Below are 5818 nucleotides of genomic sequence, written 5' to 3' on the forward strand. Positions count from 1 at the left end.
CGCGCTCGACAAACCGCCGCGAACTCGAGTGTTAACTCACTAGACGCCCGAGACGAACTCGAGTGCTACCTCTCTAAACGCCCACAAAACTCCATTGACGTGGCATTGTGACTTCAGCCAACTCCCGGGACAAAAACACAACCGTGTCACTCCCGCTTCACACACCGAGTCAGCTGTTTATTTCTCCCGCGCAAGAGGAAATAACATTCCGCCACTAGAGGGGGTGGCTAACCCATCCAACATGGCTGCCTCCATGTAAGCACTCGACTATCCACAACAACAATTGGTGAGCAGGCAAAACACTACGAAAACGCACACTAATAGACACCGGACCTCACAAATAATTATACAATCACAAACAAAGAATATTAACACACACCCTGCCCGTGGTTCCCAGTGAGCTACCTCACAATTACCTAGCTGGGAACCGTGGTGACCGGTGCCACCGCCACAATAGTTATGCACAGGTGTATAGTTGAATACTATAGAAGGCTGGCAACGCGATAATGGCAAGCACAGATGATTAATTATTTTGGGAAAAATGTGTCGCTGAATACGGCAGAGTATATTTAGTTAGGAACATGTTGTTATTACATATAATAGGCATGTTAATACAGTAAATGAGTGAACAGTGTTTGTTGTTGTTACATATCGATAGCATATATAGGAATGATTGAGTATGGGTACCCATATTTTAAATGGATTGTAAATATTGTGGTGCAGTCTGCTAATTTTTATTATTTCTTAATATTGTGATTCACCTTTGCTTATAGCATATAAGCAAGAAGGTTCTAGCATCGGGGACCATAGTGAATATAGATTGAGCAAGATATGAATTTTTGGCGTAAATGGCTATGTGTTATTAGGTGTAAAACCTTCGGTTTAGGATGCAGATATGTTGTAAGCTGGAGCATGATGTTGAGTAAGCATATATATATATATATCATACATATATAATGGCAGGGTTGTTTAAGGATCTTGAGGAGTGGGGTATTACGAATGACCTGGGTTTCGATATATGTGTGGCCGCACATACATTGAAGGCATATGGTCATTAGTGATATTCGTTGTGGATGGAGCTACGTACTCCTGGGAATTTTTTTTTTCAGTGATGTTATGATATCTATTTTCTTCCATTGTATTTATTGCGTATTTTTGTATTTCAAGGTGTTGTGTTGTGGGGTATAGCAAGGAAGACGTGTATTTTTTTTCTATCTCGGTACATTAAGCAATGAACAGTTTAGATCATGGTGGCTTGGCAATTCAAGTCAAGCATGTGGATTATCTCAGAGTGGTCAGTGGGATGATTTCCAAAGGATGTGTATTCCATCGATGTTGTATACGAGTGGTCATATGGATTTTTGTTCAAACTGTATTTTGGTGTATGAGTGTATTGGTATAGTATGGAGCGTATAGTAAGGGTATGAGCAATTTTGGGTAATGTTGGATTGTCTAATCGCCAGGATGAGAGACAGGTGTGTGTGTGTGTGTGTGTGTGTGTGTGTGTGTGTGTGTGTGTGTGTGTGTGTATGGGTATACTGCTACTACTACTACTACTACTACTACTACTACTACTACTACTACTACTACTACTGCTGCTACTGCTGCAAGTTTTGATGCGAAAATAAATGTTTTAGATCTGAGATCTTGACAAAAGATGGCGCTACGCCTAAATGATCGCCATTTTGGTTTTCGAATATTGCGCAAATAAAAACAATAAAATATTCCAGTCAAATTACTGTAACGAAGAATCTAAAACACAATATTACACGTATACAGGTATGATTGTAGAGTTGTTGAGCAGTTAGACGAAATAAACGTAATAGGACGTTGTCATTTCTCCCATAGAAGTAACAACTGATTTGGGGCCAGTCCTTATTTATTCACATACTAGAAATGAGCAAAATCCGTTGAACCTGAACTGACTTATGGCCATTTCCATTTTTGCCAAAAAGTGGACGTGGCTCAAAAGTAGGTCGACTGGCGTTCTCCAAAATAGGATGTTCAAACCTCTCCCATAGGAGTAACAACTGCATGCAATTTGAAACATGTGTGTCAAACGGTTCTTGAGTTATTGTTGACCGGGGGCAGACACTGAAATGCATAGTGAAATTGGCAAGATCTATCTAATTTGCATAATAATAAAAAAATAAAAACCCGTGTGATATGTTTTGGGGCCAGTCCTCATTCATTCACATACTGGAAATCAGCAAAATCCGTTGAACCTGAACTGCCTGACTTATGGCCATTTTCATTTTTGCCAAAAGGTGGACGTGGCTCGAATGTAGGTCAACTGGCGTGCTCCAAAATAGGACGTTCAAACTCCACGTTGTTTAAACGCATGGTTCGAAAAGAGGTTAGCATGGACCTGCGCTAAGTTAATGCTCTCGCTGTTAAAAGGAAGTCGCTGGTACACGGGTCGAGAGAAGGACTACGGGGGATTTTTGTGATCGGCAGCATATATACGCTGGAAATCTACACTAATAACGTTTTCAGGGAGCCACGGTATAAGATACTGCTCGATGTGTTAAAGCACCCTAACGATACTGCGGCGTACCTGAAACGTATAAGGATTCGTTTCGAGTACCGCCATTAATGAAGGCCACCTAGCTACGATAATTCGTCGTATGATACTATAAGTTATGCACAGGTGTATAGCATTTGATACCTATAGAAGGCTGGCAACCCGCGATAATGGCAAGCCACTAGATGTATTAATTATTTTGGGCGGAAAAGATGTGTTCGACTGAATACGGCAGAGTTATATTTAGTAAGAACATTGTGTTTCGATTACATATAAATAGGTGTGCATCTGTTAATACAGTAAATTGACGTGAACAGTGTTTGTTGTTGTTAATATCGATAGCACTATATAGGGACATGACTTGAGTATGGATACCCATTATTTTAAATTGCGCATTTGTAATATTGTGGTGCAGTCTGCTCAATTTTTACTTATTTCTCTAATATTGTGATTCACCTTTGTTACTAGCATATAAGCAAGAAGCGTTCTAAGCCATTCGGGCGCACCATTAGTGCAATTATAGCATTGAGCAAGATCATCGCACTTTTGGCGTAAAATGGCTCCGTAAATGGCCTTGTGTTAATTAGGCTGTAAACAGCTTCGGTTTAGGGAGCAGCATATGTTGTAAGCTGGAGCATGATGTTGACCACCAGTAAGCATAGTATGATTATATATCAGGTAGGTACCGTATAATGGCAGGGTTCCGCCCGGCCCGTTAACGCGATCTTGAGGGTATGGGTATTACGACGATCGACCTGGCGTTTCCGCATATATGTGTTGGCCGCACATACATTTTGCAAGGCATATATGGTTATAGATGATTATTCGTTGTGGTGAGCTTACGTACTCCTTGGGAATGTTGTTTTTTTCAGTGATGTTTATGATACTCATATTTTTCTTCCATTGTATTTATTGCGTTATTATTTGTATTTCAAGTGTCTTGTTGTGGGTTATAGCAAGGTAAACGTGTATTTATAATTTTTTCTCTACGAGTACAATTAAAGACAATAGAAACAGATTTAGCCATCATGTGGCTTGGCAAAATTCAAGTCAAGCAATGATGGATCTATCTCAGAGTGAGCTTAAACAGAATGGGCGATGAATTATCCAAAGGATGTGTATATCCATCCGATGCGTTGATATACGAAGTGGTCATATGGAATTTTTCTTGTCTCACAAACTGATACTATTTGGGATATGAGTGTATGTTGCTATAGTATGAGCGTAATAGTAAGGAGTTATGAGCAAATTCTTGAAAAACAAAGAGGTAAATGTTGGAATTGTCTTTAATCAGCCAGGATGAGAAGAACAGGAATAGTTGATTTGTGATGAAAACATACTGTGTAGTGTTGGCCGCAGCTGGCTTGGTGGGGTGTAGTGTGTGTGTGTGGTCGTAGTGATAGTGTGTGTAATGCCGCGTAGTAAGTATGATGTGTTGTAGTGTATGTCGTGTGTGGTATGTAGAATAGTACAGTGTGCGATGTGGTGTGTACGCGAATAGGGAAATGGCGAATTTAAGAATTAAGGGGTGCTATTTACGCGCCATTCGCGCAGGACGCTAAAAGTCAACTGGCTTACTACGAAGCCCATCTGTCCTTGGAGTAAAGTAACGGTAATGTAAACACGTGTCGGTCCTTGCAAATGTCCTACAAATGAGTCAGTTCGGGCGCTGGTTTGGACTCCGCAATGTCGCGACGCTCGTATGCCATAATGGGATTGTCTGGCGCAACGCGTTTCGATGTTGTACTGGATGCATGCGAGACTCGAGAACACGGTTCGAACCGAGTCGTTGTTATGCCATGTGGCAGCGGGTGTGCGCTCGTGCGCCACGCTCCCCCGACTGATTTCTTTTGTTTAGCTAAAAATCGTATAAATGGAGGTTCTTTGTTGGAAAATCGCGCCGGAAACCCGAGAGTCGTCGCGGCAGTCACCGCGACATGCGTGCTCTCCTGTGCGCACGCATGTGGGTGAGAAACAATACATACTATCCTTTGCAAAAACATAACTGCTCTGCGGACCTTTGGAGTCTCTTCCCTTACTTCATCGCTACAACAACAACTCTACTCCTTGACACAGTAACGTCACTCATCCTTTCGTCTACCAACATCTTTGCCTTTTTACGAAGACCCTGAGCTATACCTGCATTATTCTTGCACCGGTCTTTGGTATCCGGGAATGATTTACCACACCGTTTTTTCGCTCCATACGGCGCCACCTTGTACTTCGTACACTGTATTCTGTTCACACCACCCTCGCTCCCGTCCCCTTTACACTGCTATTCGTACACTGATACTTGTACAAGTGTATTTGTACACTGTACGTGTACACTGTACGTGTACACTGTACGTGTACACTGTACGTGTACACTGTACTTGTACACTGTACTTGTACACTGTACTTGTACACTGTACGCGTGTACACTGTACGTGTACACTGTACGTGTACACTGTACGCGTGTCACTGTCACGCGGTACACGTGTACACTTGTTACAATGTACTTGATTTACACTGTACTTCGACAAGAAACGCTCTCTAGCAACTGGTCTCCTGTACACAGCCCACGCATAGGTCCCTAACTGGTTCTACTACTGTAGGTCCTAACAACAACAAAACAAACAACAACAACAACAACAACAACAACAACAAACAACAACACCAACAGCGATGTCAATTGAAACTTACGCCGGCCGACAGCGGACCGACGCGCCTTTTTATTACCGCAAATTGCGCGCCCCCTGGTGGCGCCCCTTCCGCGACTCAGCGCCACCTGGTATCGGCAGCAGTCGTCCCGTCGACATTTTTGCATCTCGGCGGTGACTAGACGTTGCGTTGCCATGGCGACCCATCGCCGGATGAGGGGTAGCCGATGCTGGTAAGGCGTTGATGGATTGTTGTTATCACGCTATACAGGAGAGAATTTTTCACAGAGGGTCGGCAGCGCGGGCAGGGAGACGTGGGTACGAGAGGTGCGCATGCGTAGCACGGAGCCAGTACTGTCCTAGCGACCGGGACGGGATCGTCATCGTCGTCATCATCGTCATTACCGCCATCAGTGCATCGTCGTTCGTCATCATCGTTCATTGCCGCCATCAGTCATCGTCAGTTACGTCTCACTCGTCATATGCGCCATCGCTCATCGTCTTCTCCCATCATTCGTCATCTACCGCCAATCGTCCATCGTGGTCGGTCCATCATCGTAATTGCCGCCATCCTCATCGTCGTCGGTCATCATTCGTCATTTACCGCATCGTCATCGGTCGGTGGTCATCATCGTCTAATTACCGCCATCGTCAC

Source organism: Priapulus caudatus, unplaced genomic scaffold, assembly GCF_000485595.1.
Source record: "Priapulus caudatus unplaced genomic scaffold, Priapulus_caudatus-5.0.1 Scaffold2355, whole genome shotgun sequence".
Classification (NCBI taxonomy): Eukaryota; Metazoa; Priapulida; class Priapulimorpha; order Priapulimorphida; family Priapulidae; genus Priapulus; species Priapulus caudatus.